General features: G+C 33.9%; 1 pseudogene; it reads left to right on the plus strand.

Moving 5' to 3' along the window:
• The first annotated feature begins 2,113 nt into the window (after positions 1-2,113).
• Positions 2,114-19,255, plus strand: LOC149539572 (uncharacterized; annotated as a pseudogene).
• Positions 19,256-25,378: the final 6,123 nt, after the last annotated feature.

Consider the following 25,378-nt stretch of genomic DNA (forward strand, 5'->3'; position numbering starts at 1 on the left):
TGAGTGCCAAAAATTAGTATTTTTTGAGTAACAATATTTTGAATGAATTTAAGGAATTATGATTTCCAACTGACTTAGTTGATTTCTTTAGATATGGAAACTATTGGAAATAATTGAAAATCTCATGATTGAGGAGTAATGGAACTGATAAAGAATTTTTTCAATCATTATTTTGTCATTGATGTCAAACATGCTACTTGCAAGAATGACAATTGCTTTAGTGGTCCAAATACTATAAGTTGGTTGATTGACAAGGGGGTGGCAATCAATAAGATGTAACTAAAGTACCTAGAGAAAGGTTGAAGTTATGATGTTGTAATGAAGTATAAGGATCAGCTAAGCCATTGATGAAATATTGTATTGATGACATACTCTAAGACATAGAGGATAGACACACTAAGACATATCAAAGATGTAAGGTTTAGCTAAGCCATTTGTATAGCCTAACTAAGTTCATAAGAGAGTGCCAAGCAAGCTAGTTAGTGCCGAACAGATTCTTAGTTGAAGCTAAGCAAGTTCACCTTTAGAGTGTGTCGAGTGATCTTTAAGTGCTGAGTAAATATCAAGTGCTGAGCAAAGATCAAATGCTGAGCATAATATAGGAGCTGAATAATACAAAGGGTGCCGAGCATCAGTAAATCAATAATGCCGAGTTGTTGCATTATTTTGAAAATTGAAGATTCGCCAAATTTGAGCCGACATGGTTGTTATCTAGAATTCTCTGAATTAGATAGAAGATAAGAATGATGAGCTGGTAGCAAAGAACACTATGTAAACCGTTTCTGACAAAAATAATTGGATTCTAGGCGAAGTTTTGAGATAAGAGAGGGATATGGGATAGATACATTGTATCTTACCTAATCTATAGAAACCCTAAAGTTGGAAAGGGAGAATCAAGTGGGAAAGGTATTCCAAATTTCTATTTAAGGAGTCATAAGGTCACAAAGCAAAGAAGGAGAGGTGGTCAAACATGAAATCATGAAGTACTGAAGAAGGTGCTAAGGTAAAAGAGAGCATAGATACTCTGCTTCAATAGGTGACCATAGATATGATTGCATTGGTATGATGAGTAAGAAGACTCAAGGTGATGAAGCTTGAGATGATAATCTAATAGATCTGAAGTGATTAAATCCAAGCAAAGGATTGAATTGAAGTGTGATCGGTAATTTGCAAGATATGTTGTAAGTTGTATTAGATCAAAAGCCATTGTTGTTACTCTCTAGCAATTGTAATAGTTAAGATAAATCCTATGAACTTAGGTTGGTTTAATAGCCATGTTATAAATCCTTTAACAGGGTGACATTCTAAGTGAATGTTCCAAAGTCCTTTAACCAGGCCCATTCCTAACAGTATGGTGAAATCCTCTAACAAGGTCATATTTAACAATGTGTTATAGCCTTTAACAGGGTAGGCCTTTAACAAGGCAGACTATCAAAAGTGGTTGAAATCAATTGCACAATTATTTTGTGGGTATCATCCCCACCCTAGTTTTTCCTTCTTATTCCTAGAGCGTTTCTGGGTTATCAAATTATCAGTGTTATGGTGTGATGCATGTCTACTTTTCATAGTTGTTTAAATGTTCAAATTACATGCATGATAGTTTCAGTTATGTGCTATTGAGGATTGAAAAAAACAAAGAGGTGGCATTGGACCTTGAATAACTGATTCACCCCTCCCTCTCAATTATTCTAAAGAATTATAACAATTAGTATCAGAGCCTTGCTGATGACTTAGTTTAGAAGGACTCGAAGCAGAAAAGATCAAAATGCCTAAGAGAGAAGTTCCCAAGCTCAACAAAGACAACTTTGTTGCATGGCAAAGCTTGATGAAGTTACATCTTGGATCCATAGGAGATTATGCCCAAAATTCAATTATTACTGAACATGTTGATCCAACTGGTACTCTTATTGTAGAAGATTTAAAAAATAAATAGGAACACAATCAGACAATGCTGGAAATTGCTTCTGCACTCAACTATGCTCAATTTGATGACGTCAAAATATGTGACACTGCATTCAAGATGTGGAAAGCCCTATCAAACATTTATGGAGGAGATCAGAATGTCCAAAGAGCAAAAAGAGAAAGTCTGAGAGGAAAGTTTGATGATATGAAAATGGAAGAAGGTGAGAGTGTTGTTGAGTATGCCGCTAGAATAAAGGAAGTGGTAAGTGCAATAAGATGTTTGAGTGGTCAATTAGATGATGATACTATTAATAGTAAGTTTTTTAGAACCTTACTCCCTATCTATGCTATTAGAGTATCAACTATACAAGAGCTAAGATGTGTGCCAGGAAACAATCTAAGTTTTGAAGTTATAGTGGGTAGACTCACTGCATTTGAGTTATCTAACTTTGACAACTACAGACCTGAGAATGTTGAATTTGCTTTCAAGGGAAAGCTATCACTGAAAGATGCCGATCAGGTGAAATCAAAGAAGGGAAGAAAGATGAAATATGTATCCAATGACAGTTGCACTGATGAGGAAGATGTGGAACAATTGGAAGCTTTACTAGCTAGAAAATTTCACAGAGGGAAAGGAAAATTCAAAGGTAAGCTGCCTATCTTTTGTTTCAATTGCAATGAAGTAGGACATATTTCTACAAGGTGTACAGAGAAAAAGGAATACAAGGAAGGTAACAAGTAAGAAAATAGAAGAGAAGATGATAAGAGAGATTATAAAGACAAAGGCAAGAAGTGCTATATTGTTGAAGAGGATTATGATGATAATGACGATGAAGTCATTTATGTGGCCATGAAGGACCAATCTGATGAAGAAGAGCTTACAACATTGGTAACATGTATGAACAAGAATGAAAGATGGATCATAGACAGCGGATGTTCACATCACATGATAGGAGACAAAAGTAAGTTTGTTAACTTTACTCAATATGATGGAAATAGTGTTAGATTTGGTAATGATGCTCCATGTCAAATCAAAGGAAAAGGTTCCATTAAGCTTACAAAGAAAATCTCATGTGATAATGCATACTATTTTGAAGGACTAAACTATAATTTGCTAAGTGTCTCACAGTTAGGCAATGTAGGTTGCAAAGTAGAATTTGGGAATAAAACTGCAAAAATCTATTATACTGATGGTAAATTGATAGGAAAAGGAGATCAAACAAGAAGTAATCTATTTTATCTTGATATGGAAAATACTTCCTATCTTGTTGCAAAATTTGATGATGTGTGGTTATGGCATAGAAGGTTATGTCATGTCAACTTTGATAATCTGGTCAATATTAGTGAAATGAAGAAAGTCAAAGGTTTACCTAAACTAAAGAAACCTAACAATATCATGTACAAACAATGTTAGCTAGGGAAGATGACCAAATCAAATTTCAAGAGTAAAAACTATACAGCTAAAGAAGTACTTGAGTTAGTCCATACTGACTTATGTGGTCCAATAGAAGTACAAAGCTACAAAGGAGATAAATATATAATGTTGTTTGTTGATGACTATTGTAGGATGATGACTATTATGTTCTTAAACCAAAAATATAATGCTTTTCAAATGTTTAAGTGGTATGTGGCTAGAGTTGAAAAAGAAACAGGAAAAAATTTGAAAAGCCTGAGATCAGATAGAGGTGGCGAATTCACATCAAATGAATTTGAGATATTTTGCAAAGACAAAGGAATCAAGAGACAAACATTAGCTCCTAGAACTCCCCCACAAAATGGAATTTCTGAGAGAAGAAATAGATTTGTGATTGACTATGCCAGAACATTAATGATGGAAAAGACTATTGCTCTAAAATATTGGAGAGAAGCTATAAGTGCGACTGTTCATACACTAAACCAAGTACAAGTCAGTAAAGGTCCTAATGCAACACCTTTTGAACTATGGTATGGTCACTCACCCAATGTAAAGCATTTCAAAGTATTTGGTTGCAAATGCTTTATCCTTAAAGATGCTAGAAATAGAAAATTTGATGCAAAAAGTGATGAAGGCATATTCCTTGGTTACTCCACTAGAAGTAAAGCATACAAGTGTTTAAATACTAACACTGGCAAAATTGTGGAAAGTGAAAATGTAAACTTTGATGAGCATGCAGATGTCCAAGTAGAAAAACTAAAGAAAATGGATGACTACAGAACCTTTTTATATTCTTATGAAGGAATGCCTATTGACGAGGATACTATCAATCAAATTGGGATTCAACAGAAAACTTTAATCTTAGCCAAGTCACAACCAGTGAATGTCGAGCTACATTTAGAAGTTGAGTTACAAAATGAAGAAAATGCTCATTCTGACTCTAAAGTTAGTACACATGACAGAGATGTAGAATTACCTGACAACGAAGTGCATAGTGATCCTGAATTTGAAAGATCAAATATGGAAACAACAACAGAACCAAGATTGTCCAAATATGTGAAGAGGCATCACCTTGCTGAACAAATAATTGGTGACAAAGATGCAAGACCAATGATAAGGAATAGACTAAGAAATGAATCATGTCTGTTAAGAAAATTTGAACCTAAGACAGTGTATGATACATTACAAGATGGTGATTGGTATAAAGCTATGGAAGAAGAGATTGATCAAATAAAGAAGAACAAAACCAGGAGTTTGGTTCCCAGACCAGTTGACAAGAATGTGATTGGCAGCAAGTGGGTATTAAGAAACAAGCTATATGAGAATGGAGAGATTACTAGAAACAAAGCTAGACTAGTATGTAAGAGTTATGCTCAAGAAAAAGGATTGGACTATGGGGAAACATTTGCCCCTGTTTCAAGAATGGAAGGAGTAAGAACTTTACTTGCATATGCTGCATATAAAGGTTTTAAAGTCTATTAGATGGATGTAAAGTCTGCTTTTCTAAATGGTATATTAGAAGAGGAAGTCTATATTGAACAACCAGAGGGATTTTTTGATGAAAATAATAGGGATATGGTTTTAAACTACATAAAGCACTCTATGCTCTGAAACAAGCACCTAGAGCATGGTATGAGAGACTTCACAAGTATCTAGTGCAAATAGGATTTGAAAGAACTGATGATAACAGCAACATGTACATCAAATCTGAAGAAGGTAAGGATATTATTGTATTTGAAATCTTTGTGGATGACATAGTGTTTGGAGGAAAGGAAGTGCTTTGTAAAAGTTTTGCAGAAAAAATGAAACATGAGTTTGAGATGTCTATGTTTGGAGAAATCAATTTTTTTGCTGGTTTGCAAGTACATCAACTAAAACATGGTATATTTATGACACAATAAAAGTACATCAAAGAGATACTTAAAATGTTTGGATTGGAAGACTCCAAACCAGTAAGCACACCTATGGCAATAGGACACAAACTATCCAAAAATGATGTATAAGCTAAAGTTAATCAAAAAATGTATAGATCCATGATTGGAAAGCTACAATATGTTGTACATAGCAAACTAGACATAGCATTAGCAGTCAAAATAGTGGCTATATTCTCTACAAATCATAAAGAGAATAATCTCATAGCAGTAAAAAGAATAATGAGGTATCTCAAAGGAACTGATGATTTTGGCTTATATTATAAAAAGAATGAAAATTTTGAGCTCAATGCATACACAGATGCAGATTGGGGAGGCAACATTGATGACAGAAAAAACACAAGTGGAGGAGCATTATTTTTAGGTAAAAGACTAGTTACTTGGACTAGCAAGAAGCAAACATGCACATCTCAGTCCACTGCAGAATCAAAATATGTGGCAGCAACAGTCAATTGCACAAACATTGTGTGGCTCACACATCTATTTAAAGGAATGAAAGAAGAGGTAACTAAACCTGTGATATTGTATTGTGATAATACAAGTGCTATAAACATATCCAAGAATCCAGTAATGCATGCAAAAACAAAGCATATTGCAATCAAGTATCATTATGTCAGAGAACAAAGGAACAAACTACATATATCTTCACCAAACCATTGCCCAAGGATGCTTATGGATATCTTAGAGGCAAGTTGGGGGTAATACCCCTAACTCAAGCAGTTTAAAGCAACAAAGAAGCTGCCCTACATCAATAGGAACGAATCATTGAAATATTAGAAGAATGATGTAGAGGATGATAGCAGGAGCAAGAATTCCAAATCAGTCACAAGCATGGTGACAAAGGGAGAAAACATGGGATGCAAAGCTTATATTTCACATGTTAAAGATGCTACATCTTTGGCATTTATGTGAAAGAGGGAGAAATATCAGGAAACTGATCATCAATACAAAGTAAGAGGGAGATACTTATGAGGGAGATATACATGAAAGAGGGAAAAGCTCATGAGTTTGGTGGTAACTAAGTTGATCAAGTGATCAATTTGATTTTCCATCAATGCCAAAGAGGGAGATTGTTGGAAATAATTGAAAAGCTCATGATTGAGGAGTAATGGAATTGATAAAGAATGTTTTCAATCATTTTTTTGTCATTGATGTCAAACTTGCTACTTGCAGGAATGATAATTGCTTTAGTGGTCCAAATACTATAAGTTGGTTGATTGACAAGGAGGTGGAAATCAATAAGATGTAACTAGAGTACCTAGAGAAAGGTTGAAGTTATGATTTTGTAATGAAATATAAAGATCAGCTAAGCTGTTGATGAAATAGTGTATTGATGACATACTCTAAGACACAGAGGATAGACACACCAAGACATATCAAAGATGTAAGGTTTAGCTAAGTCATTTGTATAGCCTAACTAAGTTCATAAGAGAGTGCCGAGCAAGCTAGTTAGTTGCAAACAGATTCTTAGTTTCACCTTTAGAGGTGCTGAGTGATCTTCAAGTGCCGAGTAAATATCAAGTGTCGAGTGATCTTCAAGTGCTGAGTAAATATCAAGTACTGAGTGAAGACCAGATGCTGAGTAGAATATAGGAGCCGAGTAATACAGAGGGTACCGAGCATCAGTAAATCAATAATGCTGAGTTGTTGCATTATTTTGAAAATCAAAGATTTGCCAGATTTGAGCCAACATAGTTGTTATCTAGAATTCTGTGAATCAAATAGAAGATAATAATGATGAGCTAGTGGCACATAACACTATGTAAACTATTTCTAACAAAACCAATTGGATTCTAGATGAAGTTTTGAGATAAGAGCAAGATATGGGATATATACATTGTATCTTACCTAATCTATCGAAACCCTAAAGTTGGAAAGGGAGAATTGAGCAAGAAAGGTATTCCAGATTTCTATTTAAGGAGTCATAAGGTCACAAAGCAAAGGAGAGGTGGTCAAACATGAAATCATGAAGTACTGAAGAAGGTGCTAAGGTAAAAGAGAGCACATATACTCTACTTCAATAGGTGACCACAGATATGATTGCATTGGTATAATGAGTAAGAAGACTCAAGGTGATGAAGCTTGAGATGACAAGCTGACAGATCTGAAGTGATTAAAGCCAAGCAAAGGATTGAATTGAAGTGTGATTTGTAATCTGCAAGATATGTTGTAAGTTGTATTAGATCAAAAGCCATTGTTGTTACTCTCTAGCAATTGTAATAGTTAAGATAAATCCTATGAACTTAGGTTGGTTTAATAGCCATGTTATAAATCTTTTAATAGGGTGACATTCTAAGTGAATGTTCCAAAGTACTTTAACCAGGCCCATTCTTAATAGTATGGTGAAATCCTCTAACAAGGTCACATTTAATAATGTGTTATAGCCTTTAACAGGGCAGACTATTAGAAATGGTTGAAATCAATTGCGCAGTTATTTTGTGGGTATCATCCCCACCCCAGTTTTTCCTTCTTATTCCTAGAGGGTTTCTGGGTTATCAAATTCTCAGTGTTATGGTGATGCATTTCTACTTTTCATAGTTGTTTAAATGTTCAAATTACATGCATGATAGTTTCAGTTATGTGCTATTGAGGATTGAAAAAAAAACAAAGAGGTGGCATTGGACCTTGAATAACTGATTCACTCTCCCACCTCTCAGTTATTCTAAAGAATTATAACAGAAACTGTGTTGAAGATAAGATTAATGAGTTAGATCAATAAATTCAAGGAGAGGATTAGATAGAATACCTAAGATCAAATTCAACAAATGAGAAGTTTCTAGAAAAGAAGGAAGGCATATAGATAAAATGAACCTAATGAACCAGATCACAAACGCTAAGATCTACAATGATCATGGAAAATGACAATTTTTTAAAAACTATTTAAGGAGGTATAGAGCCTAATTTTAGAGAAGAAGTGCATAGAGAAAGGTGGAATATAGACACACAAGGGTGAACACAAGTGTGTAAGTGTGAGAACAAAGAAAAAGGAATACTTGCACAAATGTTGCTAAAGTTGATAAGTGTATATAAGTAGAAGGCTTAATGTGAAGAGGGATGAATTCTTGAAGGGTTTCCAAGTGAGTGACGAGACATAGTTGAAAAAGGGGACTTATTAATGAATCAACACATGAGCTAAACAATGATCTAAACCTAAAAAAGTGAGTTATAAACATATAGATCAAAACCCTACTATTTTCTTTCTAATAATTGTAAACAATTTGTATTGAAATCCTTTTAATCAAAGGTTGACCTAATAGTCATTGAAGGACTTAATAGTCTATGTAAATCCTTTAGCAAGGTGACATTTTAAATGAAATGATCAAATTACTTTGACAACGCCACTCATAACAAGGTGATTAAATCCTCTAACTAGGTCATATTTAACAGTGTGTATTGTAACCTTTAACAAGGTTGCCTCCTAACATAACTCACTTTGAAAGAGTGAAAATGTGGGGACATGTTGCTTGTGGTTTTTCCTAAGTTGGGTTTCCATGTAAAATCCTAGTGTCAAACTTGTAATGAATGTCTTATGATGTTTTACATTTACATGTTTTCACTCAACAAAGTCTGTTATAATTGGATAGTGAACTAGTAGTAGTTTTGTTAATCATTATATAGTAGAGATCGAGTTACGACAAGATAAGTAGAACAACAAATGTTTATGTTTTATTGTTCAAATGATACTTAAGGACATTGAGTAACTAATTCACCTCCTCCACCCTCCTAGTTATTCTAAACATTTCTATAAATTGGTATAAGATCTTTGTGCTTATAGAGAGAAGTTTAAAGGTACTTAAAGCTAAACATCATGACTTGCAAAAGAGAGGTACCAAAGTTGAACAAGGAGAACTTTTCTACATGGAAAAACTTGATGAGGTTGCATATATCTAGTATAGGTGATGCTACTATAAACTTTGTTGACAATGAGTATGCAAAGATAACAACTACTCTGCTAACAACTGATTAACTAAAACAAAACAAAAAGAACACAATTAGGGAATGTTTGAGATTGCCTTAGCCCTAAGCAATGCTGAGTTTGATTACATAAAAGAATGTGACTATTTAAAGAAGATGTGGGACAAACTGAAGATCATATATGGAGGAGATGAAAATGTTTTGAGAGCCAAATTAGAAAGTTTGAGAGGTAAATTTGATGAAATGAGAATCATGGAAGGTGAGAATATAGTATAGTATTGCATAAGAATCAAGGAAGTTTTCAATGCTATTCAAGGAGCAATTGGAACAATTAAAGATGAAACAATGATAAGAAAGGTATTGAGGACCCTACTCCCTATATATGCCATTAGAGTTTCTGCAATACAAGAGTTGAGATGCAGTTCAAGTAATACTTTGACCTTAGAAGGTGTAATTGGTAGAATTATTACATTTGACATGTCTAATTTTGTTAACTACGTACCTACTACTATTGAATATGCTTTTAAGTCACAATTGGTTCTTAGCAAAAGAAAAGGAAAAAATGTGAAGATTGATAGTAACAGTTCTGATGATGAGCTTGATGAATTTGAAGCCCTTATTTCAAAAAAGTTTGGAAGAGGCACAGGTAAATACAAAGGTAAATTACCCATTATTTGCTTTTCAAGCAACAAGGTTTTTCATACTAGATGTCCTGAAAGAAAAGATAGGGATGAAAGAAAGGAAAGAATGTACAAAGGAAGAAGAAATGACCAAGATTACAAAAAGAACAAGGATGAAAAAGTTAAGAAATATTGTTATATTATTGAAGAAGAAACTAATATTGAATCTGGAAGTAATGATGATGAAATTGTCTATGTTGCCATGAAAGAAGATTCTGATGAAGATGAGAAAACTACATTAATCTCTTAGGTGAACAAGAGTTATATATGGATAATTGATAGTGGCTACTCTAACCATATGACTGGTGATATAAAAAAAAAAATTGAGGATATTGGGCCATACAAATGTGGATGTGTTAAATTTGGTAATGATATTCCATGTGTTGTGAAAGGTAAAGGTACTATTCAACTGACTAATATGATCAAATGTGACAATGTATACTAGGTTCAAGGAATTAACTATAATTTGTTGAGTGTTTCATAGCTAAGCAAATTAGGATATATAGTTTAATTCCATCATAGAAAGGCCAAGATATATGATGTTGATGGTAAGCTAATCAGAAGTGGCGAGTAGACAAGAGGTAACCTGTTCTACCTAGATTTATCTAATGAGACATGTTTGTTTGCATAATAAGAAGATGTTTGGTCATGAAAAAAAGGGTTATGTCATGTGAATTTGTATAATTTGACAACTATTAGTAAAATGAAGAAAATAAGAGGGTTGCTTCAATTGGAAAAAACCTGACAATGCTATGTGTAAACAATGTCAATTGAGAAAAATGACCAAGTTTAGTTTCAAGATAAAAATATAAACTTCTGGTGATATTCTAGAATCGGTTCATACTAACCTATGTGGACCTATTGATGTTCAAAGGTACTATAAAGATAAGTATTTCATTCTATTTGTTGATGACTATTCTAGGATGATGACTATGATATTTCTTAAAGTTAAATTTGATGCTTTTTAGTTATTCAAATAGTATTTGTCCAGAGTTAAAAAGGAAATAGGGAAGAGTTTGAAGTGTTTAAGATTTGACAGAGGTGGTGAATTCATTTCCAATGAGTTCAATACATACTGTAATGATAGAGGAATTAAAAGATGGGTGTCAACACCAAGGACCCCTCCTTATAATGGGATAGCTGAAAGGAGGAATAGATCAATAATGGATTATGCAAGAACATTTATGATGGAGAAAAATGTATTAGATAAATATTGGAGAGAAGCTATTAGCACTGTTGTCTATACCCTGAATCGAGTACAAGTAAAGAAAGGTACAAATGCTACACCTTTTAAACTATGGTATGGATATTCTCCTAATGTGAAATATTTCAAGATCTTTGGAAGAAAATTATAATATTTAAAGATAATAGGAATGGAAAATTGGATACAAAAAGTGATGAAGGTATATTCTTAGGATATTCCACTAAGAGTAATGCTTATAAGTGCTTGAACTCTAACACTAAAAAGGTTGTGGAAAGTGCAAATGTGAAAGTTGATGAATTTGTAGAAAGAAATGATCTTACATGTAAAGAAGAACTTGAAGATTACAACTCATTCATTTATGTGGATGATGATGATTCAAGCACTCCTGCTGAACAAACAAATGAAGCTACAATTTCCTACTAGATAGGGAATGTTGAGGTGCAACAATAGGTTGCCAAGAAACAAATAATAGGTGCTAAGTAATAGGTTGAAGATGTTGAGTCATAGATAGGAAATTCCAACCATTAGAGAGACAATGCCAAGCATGCAAATTCTAGACTTGAACTTGAAAAAGAAAGATTTAATGAGCTTGAGATTATCATTCAAGATGAACCTATTGAAGAACATAGAAGGAAACCACATGTGCTAGCCAAGTTTGTAAGAAGACATCACAAACCTAAACAAATAATTGGTGATGTTGAATCAAGTGTTATGAAAAGGAAAGTATTCAAAGATGATACATGCTTAGTTTGTGAATTTGAGCCCAAATAAGTGAAGAATGCTCTAGACAATGAAGATTGGATTCAGGCAAGGAATGAAGAAATTGAATGAATTGAGAAGAACAATACTTTGATCCTAGTACCAAGACTAAAAGATAAAAATGTTATTAGAAGATAGTGGGTTTTAAGGAATAAGCTAAATGAAAATGGTGAAGTAATAAGGAACAAGGAAAGACTAGTATGCAAAGGATATGCTCAAGAAGAAGGAATTGACTATGGAGAAACTTATGCTCATGTGGCAAGATTTGAAGGATTCAAAACTTTGCTTGTATTCTCAGCCTACAAAAAATTTAAGGTATATAAAATGGATGTCAAATCCATATTTTTGAATGGCATACTTGAGGAAGAAGTGTACATAGGACAACAAGAAGGATTTGTAGACTCAAACAAGAAGAATATGGTATGTAAATGAACAAATCTCTATATGGATTGAAATAAACTCCAACAACATGTTATGAAAGACTACACAATTACTTGGTGAAGATTGGTTTTGAAAGGAAAAATGATAACAATAATCTATATTTGAAGACTGGAAAGAAAAATGAGGTACGATTTCCTAAAATCATTGTTGATGACATAATATTTGGAGGAAAATAAGCATTATGTAAATCATTTTCCGATGAAATGAAGAAGGAATTTGAAATGTCAATGTTTGGTGAAATCAAATTGTATATCAAATGAAATCTAGTATTTTCATTACTCAGTCCAAATATATCAAGAAGATACTAATTTTTTTTGAAATGGAAGAATCAAGACCAATGAACACACCTATCTACAAGACATAAGTTATCTAAAAATGATGAATCTGTTGATGTGAACTAGACACTATATAGATCAATGATTAGAAAATTTTAATATGTTATTCATAACAGACTAGGTATTGCATTAGCTATTGGTATAATTGCTAAATTTTTAGAAAATTCTATAGAGAATCACATGATGACAGTGAAAATGATATTGAGATATTTGAAAGGTACAAAAGACTATGGATTATATTACAATAGAAGTGATAGGTTTGAACTAAATGTATTCACTAACTCTAATTAGGCAGAAAATGTTGATGATAGAAAAAACACTAGTGGAGGTGTATTCTTTCTAGGAAAGAGATTGGTGTCATAGACACGCAAGAAATAAAATTGTATTTCCCAATCAATAGTTGAATTTGAGTATGTTGTAGCTACAATGAACTTCTCAAAAATTATGTGGATCAAATAATTCTTGAAGGGAATGAAAGAATAAAATATAGAACCAGTGGTTATCTATTGTGATAACACACATGCTATCAATATATCAAAGAATCTAGTGATGCATACTAAGACCAAGCACATTTCTATCAAGTATCATTACTTGAGAGAACAAGTTCAAGACAAAGAAGTAAAGTTAGAATATGGTAACACCAAAGAACAAATTGCTAACATATTTACTAAAGCCTTACCTACAGATGCTCATGAATATCTTAGAGGCAAGTTAGGGGTGATTCCCCTACACAAAGAAACTTAAGGAGTTAAGGTGCACTGCATCAAATATGCTAATAAGAATACTTTACACAATGATGAAAAATAATTCTACTTTAGGATATTCCTAAGGTCATGAAGTTAAGAAGATGACCAACATAAGAAAGATGACAGAATTCAACCAGACATGCAAATATCTTCATAATCTAGATGTATGAAGTAATTGAAGCCAAGAATGCTAAGTGTCTTTGGAATTGTTGTCAAAGTGGGAGAGATTTACTAAAGAAAGAGAGAATCATTAAATAAAAATGAGGGAGAGAATTACCAAAGAGAGAGATAAACCTCTGAGGGAGAGAAACATGAAAGAGAGAATCATATGATAAAGATAGTTTTATGAAATTGTAGAGATGATAATTAGAATGAAACCAAGGATATTTTTTTATCTACTCATAGTGAAAATCTTGTGGATTGCATGGTAACAAAGAGGGAGATCATATTCCTATATTGTAAGATGTATTGAGGTGTTTCCATCAATGCCAAAAAGGGATATTTTTGGAAACTACAATTGGAACAATTATTGTTTTTTCATTGATGAGACATGTTGTTGTTTGATCTAAATGTCATATCTATCTCAATTGATGATGAGGATTTTAGAGATTTATCATAAAAATATTACCTTGATGAAAGGTTGAGTTATAAAAAGGAAGTTACAATGGACATTTAATTAGTTAGACTCTGATAAGAAAAAACAATTGTTTATATCATTGATGTAAATCTTAACTAAGAAATAGAGTAATTTCGAGTGATTCTAGTGTCAAATGAGGCACAATAAGTGCCAAGAAAATCTAGTGTTTATTGAGAAAGCTAGTTGATGTCAAGCCAAGAATTTCTCCAATGATCGAGTGATTAAGTGATGACTGAGTGTCAGAATTTAGTGATTGTCAGGTAACAATAGTTTGAATGCATTTGAGGAATTATGATTTCCAACTAACTTAGTTGATTTCTTGGGATATGGAAATTCTGTTAAGGATAAGATTAATGAGTTGGATTATTAAATTCAAGCAAAGTATTAGGTGGAATACCTAAGATCAAATTCGATAAACGAGAAGTTTCTAGAAAAGAAGGAAGACATACAAATATAGTGAACTTGATGATTTAGACCACAAACCATAAGAACAAGATACTGAGAGGGAGTTGGGATGAATCCGAATCTTCAACACTTTTACTTTTCAACAATTCATTCAAACATTCACCATTAGTCTTGTGCATGTAAAACTTGTAATAGTAAACTTGTAGTAACATGTAAATCTATTCTATAAAATGCATGAAAACAAACACACAACACAATATTTGTTACCAAGAAAGCCTCCAGGATGAAGGTAAATTTGGGGTGGGGATGACACCTACAAATCCTCACTAGTATAGTAATAATGTTAACCTATTAGGGTTACAATGTTTGATTATAAAATATAATCTAACTTGTGGGGGTCTACCTTGTTAAAAGCACTTGAGACTACTAGGTCTCACCTTGTTATAGGATTTAACACTTGCATTAAAGTAAGGACTCTGTAAAGATATTTACAAAGATCTATTAAGACCACTCTATTAAGAGATTTACTTTGATTCAAGTTGATTAGAATTGATTCAATAACTGACTCTCAATATGCTCTATAAACTAATTTTGAGTCTTCTCTTTGCAAAAATGATCCTCTCTTCTGATCTAATAAAATTTTTCTTCCCCTTCACTACTTTGATTAAGTCACTTTCTCTACTAAGAGATAACAAAGTACTTCCTCTAACTTCTAATTTAATCTTAATCTTTCACTTCACCATCCACATATCACTTCCTTCCTCATGCGATCTTTTCTCCTTGTCTCTATATTTTAGGTTAAAATCTTCTTTATTTAAAGAGTTCCATAAAGAGTATTCTTGATGCTTCCATATTTTCCCCCTTCATCTGAATCATTGATCACAAAACATAGGGATATGTGATCCACATCATAAATGTGTAAAACTCTCTATAAAAACCACTACAAATATTAAATGTTCCTTCCATGTCAAATTGAAAATGGTTTACCTCAAAATTTGTATCATTGCTAACTTTAATGTATGCTTTGCATTGCTCAAAACTTACTATTTTTTGATACTTGACATTGCTATTGCTTGGTAGGTATTGTGCTTGGCTCCTACTGTAACTTCGCACTTATATGCTTGCACTACTCTGTAAGTGTTGAGGTCGGCTTGTATAGAAAATACTTGGTGACCATACACTTACTTAGCTCCTATAAAGCTCAGTACAAACATATTTATGTACCTAACTCGACCTATATAGAGTAACTCAGTCGTAGTGATGACTGTTTGACTTTGCCTAGTAAATGACTAAGTGTTTAACACTAATAGACAATAATAGGTAGAGATACCAACAATACCCCCCTTTGACATTAGTGGTAAAAAAAACTTTGTCATGATTACATTGCTACAAATAAAATCTGATATGAGTACTCCCCCTAAATATTATGATTTATACCAATAATGAATAATGAATAAAGAATTTAGAAATGAATACAAATCCACATACTCTACTTTATAAAATAAAAATTCCCCCTTATTTTTGAATGAATGTCTGATGAACTTGGGTGATTATGGATAATACATGATCCCATGTGGTTCTTGTTGCCTCCAAAATGTGATTCTACAACAGTAATCATGTAGCTAAGTCAGCTAAGCTATCAACCACTGAGAGATTGTGATCTTCTTTGATAAGGTCCTAGGATGATTTCATCTCCCTTTGCATGACCTTTAGATGATGTATCAAAATCACTTGAATAGAGATCAATTTAGATCTCATGTTGCTGGTAGCTATCTAAAGCTCAACCAATGTACTTTGAGAATTCAATAACTTATTGTAGTGGTCTCTACTAGATGCTATTGACTGTGAAATAATATTGATGGATCTCTATATCTTAGCTTGAATCTAGTGTATTTGTGCCTAGATGTCATTTTTGAATCTTGGCATATTTGACAAAATGTTGTACTTTTTACATAAGTTTTGTCATAATATGTACACATTCTTGTAATTGAATTTTTTGCTCAGCAATTGTTATTGAAATTTTTTTCACAACCTTATTCTCAAACCTTCTTGCTAACCAATCCATTAATTTCTTATTGGATTCTTTATTACCAACATTGACTTGTTGAACAATATTTACAAGTTGGGTAATAGTTGGGGCTTCATCATCAAAATTTTGTATGTCAAAAGCTTCAACAAAAATATTTTTAACATCGTATAGTACCTACTTTTTTTTTTTCTCTCTTTGTAGCTCTTCTTGCCTTTTCCTTTTTGCTAGAATTTCTTGTAACAATTTTTTTCTCCAATGTAATACTAATACATTAGGAGTCAATTTGCGATGACAAGAAAAGGTAATGTGGTTTTGGCTTTTTTTTTTCAATTTTAGCCCGATGTCATCGCAATTGTGACGGCAGACGTCGCAATTATGATGCCAGCGAGATATAAGAGAAAAAAAAAAGCCAAAAACCCTCATTTGAATGAAATCATGCGACACAGGGTTCTTCTGAAAGGAAAGGCGCATTGCAGGATAACATTTCACATAACATTGGAAGTGAAGGTACATGGTCATACACAGGAAAGGAATTACCAAAATCTTCCAAGTAGGTTTTTTAAAATAAATATTTAGCTATGCAAGAACCAGAGGAATCAAATTTGTGTTCAGAGGATGTTCCATTGGATAGGCATTGTGGCCATAGCTTTCTTGCAGAAAATTTGAAAAGTCTTGTAGATAGAAATAAAGAAGTAAAGCACCCCATGGTTCATAAGAAAAGCTCTCCTGCAAATGCAAAAAAGTGACTTGCAAAAGAGATTATTGGAGTGGGAAGCCCTCAGACCCCTGATCGAGTTTTTCCCACTCCCAGAGTAAAAATAGATTCTGTAAAGAAGGCACATCTTACTCAAGGCAGGCAATCTGTAAGTTCCAAATTCTTATTATTTCTACAATTTTCTTTTGTTATCTTAACTGTAATTTTAACTTGAGTCATAAATTTGATAGCTACCCTATGGAGAACTTGCATTCCTGTACTTAGTTGACAGTGCAGTTGGACCTTTATGTTCCTTCTTTTCGGCTCAGGGAGGCCTGACATGTTGCGGTCCCACCCAGCAACTTATTCCTCCCAGTCGAAGCCCCAACCGATAACTAACTAACTAAATGACTAAACTAAATGTCGCAGTCGGGGTGTTCTAGAAGGTAAACAACCAGAAAGCATGCTCGAGCTAGATTAGTTGAACCACTGTATATCCTGAACCCCTAGGTAAGGTCCAGTGTAAAAATGCACAGTTGATTAGTTTACCCGGTGGGAAGCAAGAAGAAGTTAGGGCATTCACAAGGAGGGGGGTAAAAAGAAATCTTCCATGGGTCGGGCCATTCCTACGTTCCATTCCTACCAAATTCTTTGGATCGGCCTAGCTTTCTTTCGTTCTGTCCATTGCAATGCCATAACTTTCTTTGTTTCTTTCCGCTACCTACCTTGACTAATCTTCCTCTGCACCGGCCCCCCCCACCCTGTAGAGCCATATATCTCTACACCGAATTTTTTATGAGAGGGCCACCAAGCACTAATCTACCTACAGGTAGGCCCTCCCACCAAGCATAATCTACCTACAGGCAGGTCCTCCCACCAAGCCCCTAAACTGCCCTAACGTGTAATAGTTTCGCCCGACGTGTAACAGTTGGGGCCCAGCGCTAATCTACCGAGCTAGAGAAAATATTATGTATAAAATTAGCATCTCCAATGGAGAATATTCACACACAAAACAATCTCAACATCCATCTTATGTACCAGGTTCAACTCCAGGTATTTCTAGTCGTAGGGCCTCCCTGCCCCTACCAAAAAAGCCATCAGTTTCACAGACTACATTCATTACTAACAGTCCTTAGAATGGAACACCTAAAGTAAAAGCTGTTAACAATGAATGTATAACACCTAGGCCATGAAAATCTTCTTTACTTCACGCTCATCAGCATCTTCATTTGGAAGAATTGAAGCACTCACTGAGAGATCAAACCTTAGTCCAGAAGATGCGACTACTGAGTCACCTTATGTTTCTAAAGCTGCCACTTTGTGGTATTCTGACAGAAAAAAATATTCAGGGCTTTGAGCTATGCAGTCTTCTGATGTATCAGTTAATGCACCTAGACTTGATCGAATTGCAAAGTTCTCCATAGCCCCTTTTGAAAATTTTTTGCCCGCTGCAAAACAACGTGTTAAGGGTACTCGCTTAGACATTCCTAGAGAAGAAAGTTGTCATTTGAGAGCAGAGAGTAGCTCATATGGATTGTGTTTAGAAAGGTCCACCTCATCAAGCTTAGGTTCAGATAGGGATGATGCAAACTGTGATAGAACACAGGAGAAGTGCACGATCCAGATCAATGCAAAAGCTCCTGCTTCTGTTCACATGAAACCAGCCTTCAATGATGTTATTCATGTAATTAGACATAGTGCTTTTCGAGTTGGTATAGATCAAGCTGAGTCAGAGAGAGGAACTGTGAGCAGCTTGCTGCAAGGAAGAACAGGTGTGAATTCATTTTTAGATGCAGACAATAATGATCTAGATGTCCTATTAGTTCCCATGGGGACAACTGTTACTAGCCATCATATTGCAGATCAGCACCTTAAGACAACCTCAACCTCTAGTAGAGATTCTGATTATTCTCAAAAACGAGTAAAAGGAGGAATAGATCTTAAATCATATCAACAAAGAGCAAAAGCTCTTGAAGGCTTGCTAGAGCTTAGTGCACAATTACTCCAACAGCAGAGACTAGAAGAACTTGGCATAGTTTTGAGGCCTTTTGGACGTGGTAAAGTCTCCCCAAGAGAAATAGCCATTTGGTTGACAAAAAGCCTGAAAGGAGCAATGAGTGATGTTCACTACATGGGTTGAGAAATATAGATATTTCAACATGGCACTTGTTTATATATGTTTTGTATCTAGTTTTCTAATGTGTAAATATTACTTGGCCCTCAATTTGGCTCCAAGTGGAACATTTCCTCTTTATATCCAACTTACACTGTCTCATCTATAGCATCTTTTTGCAGATAGATGGATGATGTTTGTTTGTCCATATAGGATCTGATTTTTGGGTAGTCATTGATGGTGTTGTTGTATGCTTTCTAGTCGATGGTTGGTCTGACCACTTTCTTTAACTATGGGTTTGCTTGATGGTAGCAACCCAATTGTTGAGAAAATTTGGGGGTAACCTAGTCGCTTCTTTTTTCAAGGTGATCTGAGTTGGTTATTTCTTTAGTTCACCCTGAGGAATGTTGGTAGGAGGCACAAAAACCCTGCATTGTCCTATGGATGATTCTCTTGTTGAGTTTGTATGGTTGCAACAGGTTTTATAATATAGCAGGTTTACAATTTTGTCTTGAGCTGCATGGTTATATATTTGCAATATCATTTTTTTCTACAAGAGCAGCAAAGATGCCAAAAGAATTGAAGTCAAATTCCTGAGTTGTGTTCCATAGCCATAATACAGTGCAGTTTTTGGAAGGGAATGCAGGCTCATAGTATCATATTCTGTGTAATGGAATAAAATGCAACATATTCTTCTGGAAACAGTGGTCAATTTGCAATAGACCAAACTGCAAGTGCATTGTTATATCGTGTAATTCCAATCAAAATTTTAATAGTCCAGCACATTGATAAAGTTAATTGTACTAGGCCAGCTCATTTCAAGAGTTAATTGTAATTCTCTCTTTTTAAAAGAGCTTGTAACATTATTGATCATGGCATTATATTTTATGTAAATGAAAGTTTGCAGTGGTTTCCTACTATCTACCATAGTAGTAAAAATCTTCTTAGTAAAAAAAAGGCAAACCAAAAGATTCAGAAATTATCAAACTATCACGAATCAATCAAGAGAAAATAATATTTTCAACACACGTAAAATAAAGATGAAAAAATTAACAAAACATGGTTTTATAGAATAGAGATACAAAAATAAAATAAAATGAAAGCTTATTCCATAAACTATGAGATACATTTTTTCTTATTTATGTACATATTGTATTTGATTAAATTGTATTGCACAATACATACTACACACTACATAAATGATAACTAATTGTTGATAGTTTTCAATTACAATTTCCTTTGTATGAAGTCAACCTAAAAACTAAGTACAAAGTTGCAAAAAATTCTATATTCCTTTAGAGTCTTGGGAAGGGTGGGACCTAGGATCTTGATTTGGGGATGGTGGTTAGCAAGGGTTGATTTGGGGACAATCGTTGGCACAGGTTTAGGGATGGAGCACCTAAAAGGGTCAAGAGGCAATGTCCCTTATAGGGATTTGGGGTTAGTACCCTCATTAAGATTGACAAGCAACATCCCTTTTTTAATACAAGCAACATCACACTACCATTTTTCACAGTGATAGGATGAAAATTGATTGTAAATCAGAGTAGATACAATTTAGACATGTCCTTCACAATTACATAATCATGAATGTTGGCAATTAGTGATTCATCAAAAAATCACATTTTTTGGCTTCATCAACACATTCCTTGCAGCATCATATGAAGTTCCTTACATAGTTGGCAAATGTGGGCTTAGCAAAAACTTTGTTAAATTAAAAATTGCTTAAGTTCCTTACAACAATTTTAAGTACTTGCAAGGTATATAGTTATGAATAAATATTACATCCTGATTTAAATGTATGAAAACAATTTTCATTCCCTTTAAGCTTCATTCATCTCAAGGTGCAATTCACAAACTCAAGAATAGTGGCTTTTGTTCTTCAGGATACCTTTAGGGGAAGAGTATGTGAATGCCCCCTCGTGTCTGGAGTCCAGTTTAGAGGAGATGGCTATTTACACTGCTAAGGTTTATTGAATCTAATTCTGAATAACATTGCTTGCTATTGTTGAATCTAATCTAATGTATATTTTAACTAGACTTGTAGCTTATATGTTTTCAAATTTTTGTTAGGCCTTGTAGTTTGTATAATTTGATTGCTGGAGAGCTTCTACAACTAAGCAAGAAGGCTGTTGCATGAGTTATAGCCACGCACTCGAGTATGAAAATTGTTTTTTTTTTAATTCTAATGTATATTTTAACTAGACTTTTAGCTTATATGTTTTGAAATTTCTTTTAATGGCTTAATGTTGTAAGGTCTCTTGAAATAAGACCTCCAGGCAGTTGGTCAAAGTTTTACAAATAATCTTAGGAATAAAGTCAAAGAAAGTATTTTTAAAATATTAAAGTATTTAGCTAGGTCTAAGAAGATTTGTGTACTTTCAATAGTTTTTCTTAGTTTGTGAAAGTTGTAGACTGAAGTTTTCATAGCTCGATTTTTGCTTCCTGGAAAGAATGATCATGTCAGATAATATAAGTGAAGAACAAAACAGGGAGACAATCGCTAGATTGTGGTCTAACTTGAAAAGAAAAGGTGATGGAAAATGTTATTGTCCTTGAAATATTTGTAAGGGCTTAAACTGTAGAAGACTGCTAATCAAAATAGTTAAGAGACATTCTAGGGAGAATGGTCACATTGAAGGGGGGCATGACTATCATCCACTGGTAAGTCGTTCATTATATCATTTTAACAATTTATATAGATATGAAATCACTTGATGATGAGTTGATGATCATGGTTTATTTATGTTAATCAATTATATATAGGTTGATCTTCCCAGGGAAGTACATGATATGAACCACAACAATCCAAAGAATATGGTTTTCGAAGTGGAGGAACATGGAGGTGCAAATATCCAAGGTGAAGATAATGATCCCATGGAAGATAACGATCATGCGCCAGAAAACACAATTGCAGAGGATGGTATAAATACATTGATCCATGACACATCTAGTCCAAGCGTATCTGATCATGATGATGATGATAGCCTTGATGTACCTCTACTTCAGAAGGCATACGAGCCCCTATACAAAGACTCCCAAACAACTCTTCTCTCTGTTGTATTGTTGTTGTTGAACTTGAAGGTTATGAATGGTTTATCCAACATAACAATGTCACGTATGTTAAGGTATGTAATATATGTCTTTATAGTTAACAAAGGGTGAATAATGTACCACTAATATTGTTTATATTAAAAACTTATATTTGTTGTTGTAGATTGATAGGCGAGTTTCTATTACCATCATCAAATATTCTACCTCGCTCATATCGATAATTAACTGCTGTTATGAAAGATATTGGAATGGAGTATGAAGCAATACATGCTTGTCCCAATGATCATATTATATATTATAAAGAACATGAATTTGCAACACAATGCCCTGTATGTCATACGAGTAGATATCGAACAGATCAACTAACAAAAAAGGTGCCTCAAGAGGTTCTTTGTTACATCCCCATTATTCCACGGATGCGACAATTATTCAGGTGTAGTAGCTTGGCTCAATTTATGGATTATCATGCACGCAATAGAAGTCGAGATGACATTATTCGAATCCCTGCAGATGGTTTAGCATTTATGCACATAGGGGAAAAGTGGCAACACTTCAAAGAAGAACCTCGTAATCTCAGGCTTTCATTGGCAGCGGACGGTGTCAATCCATTTGGAGAGATGAGATCTGTTTACTCAATGTGGCCTGTTTTTGTTATCAAAAATAACATTCCTCCGTGGATGTCAATAAAGAGGGAGCACATTATGTTGGAAATGATTGTTCCAGGTATCTTATCATTTGATAGTTATTAATTTACACGTACTTACAAATATTGCAGTAAAACGGTCACAATAACTATGTAATGTTACTGTTCATTCAAGTAGGTAAATATCAAGTAAAAGATATGAATGTATATATTGAGCCTTTTATCGACGAGTTGGTGGAGTTATGGAACGGTGTCACTATGTATGATGTGTCTAGACCAATACAACAAAGACAATTTCAATTCTATGCAATACTTGCATGGACAATACATGATGCCCCAGGGCTAACACATTTTTGTGGTATGTTATAGTGAATTCAAGTTGCACACAATAATTCTAATTATAAAAATCAACATATTTAATAATCCAATTACATCATTATCTTGTAGATCTTCAAACAAAGGGAAAATTTGCATGTCCAGTTTGTGGTCCAAAGATGAAATCTCGTCATTCAAAAAGTTTAGGAAAGCAGGTGTTTGATGAGTGTAGACACTTCCTCCACAGGAATCATAAGTATCAAAGTACGGAAAAAAATCTTTTCAATGGGAAAGAAGAGACTACATCAAAGCCACGAAGAATGACACCTCACCTATGGAAGTTGGAATATAATAGAATTAATCGTCGAGGTATTTCCATTCCACCTAATGGTTTATGTTTGTAATTTATATATTTCTATTGTGATTTTTGTTGACTAATTGTGTAATTGATGATCGTGAAGGTCATCAAGGCAATACTGACAACCTTCCAAATGGACTAAAAAGCTATCCCAGACAATTTAGTAGGTTGCCCTACTACGAGCACTTACAAATTGTGCATTTGTTTGATACTATGCATATTGGAAAGAATATAACAGAGACATTGTGGAAAATATTCGATGGAAGGCGTGACAAAGAAAAAATTGTCAAAATTTGTAATGACATACATGAATCCAATCATGCATTGAAAAATTTCATTCACTCAAATAGCAACGAAGATCAGATTAATATAAGTGCCCTTCCATGGTTATTAATAGAGCAGCCAAGTGATGCCATAAAAGAAGTCATACGAAAAATTTGATTTCCCATAGGATTTTCTACGAACATAAACAATCTCACATAAAAAAAAAGTGAATTTGAGCCAGGGCTCAAAACGCATGATTGGCATACTTTCATCAAGGTAAGTTATGTTCTTCTGTATTTACAATATATTCATAAACTACGTGAATTGTTCGTTATGTTATGTTAGAAAACAATGAAATGATTGGTTTATAATTACTGCAGTACGTGCTTCCTCTATCTCTCCTAGAGCACTTCAACAATAACATCAAACAAGTGATATACGATCTTGGAAAATATATGAGGTAAGCAGTAATATTTGTTCAATTTGTTGTATATATTTATTATATTCGTGATTTTTTTTTCTTGCTATGTAATCTATTGTATATTATTTTGTAAAGTCTCATATCTATATATTTTTTGTGACTTGAATGTCTTAATGTAGGTGGTTGTCATCTAAAGAAATACATAAAGAAGATATAAACTATTGGAAGAGAAGAATTCCTCATTTACTATGTGAAATGAAAAAGTGTCTACCTCCAACTTTTTTCAATGCACAAGAACACTACCTCATACACCTAGTTGAGGAGATTGAATTGTGTGGACTTGTACACACTAGGTCAATGTGGATGGTTGAGAGGCATTTGAAATCTTTGAAGGCTTTGGTTCAACAAAGAGCACATCCTGAGGGTTCTATGGTAGAGGGATATATGGTATACCAGATTATGGTGTACATTACTGAATATCTTCCTAAGTTTGCATCAAATATCCATGTAGATCACATTTGGGATCTCGAGCCTTTTAAAAAATTAGAAGGGGAGTACTTGATGGGGAAAGGTACATTTAGGAAAGTGAGAGGTAATAAATTATAAGATGTTATTGTAATAAATTATTTCTTAATCTTCAAAATAAATCGTTTGTAAGTTGTCTATTTTTTTTTTTTGTACAAGTGCTCGAGAGTGGGATGCACTACTGTTAGAAATGGAAAAAGAAATCTGTAAATAAGCAATACTAGGAAAGAATATAAGTGAGTAAATGCATGAAAAGATATTACCATAGAATAGGAGAGAGAAAGCTTCAAGATCCAACACTATGAGACAAGATATTTGGAAAGGGGAAAGCAAAGAAAACCCCTTGTGACATTATGAATGAGGCATGAAAAGCCTAAGAAGGAAGAGAGAGAGAGATAGAGAGCAATGCTCATACAATATTTGAGAAGAGGAAGAAACCTCATTGTTAAATGAGAGAAGAGGGTCATCTCTTAAATAGAGATGAGAGAGAGGAGTTAGAATGTAACTCCCATGTCTATGAATGCCACCATTCATAAGTGTGTGAGGCCAAGTGTGAGATTCCTCTTAAGGAGGAATAATCTAAAATTAGAAAT

The sequence above is a fragment of the Cupressus sempervirens genome, chromosome 9 (assembly GCF_028749045.1).
Source record: "Cupressus sempervirens isolate cs-2001-9-10 chromosome 9, ASM2874904v1, whole genome shotgun sequence".
Classification (NCBI taxonomy): domain Eukaryota; kingdom Viridiplantae; phylum Streptophyta; class Pinopsida; order Cupressales; family Cupressaceae; genus Cupressus; species Cupressus sempervirens.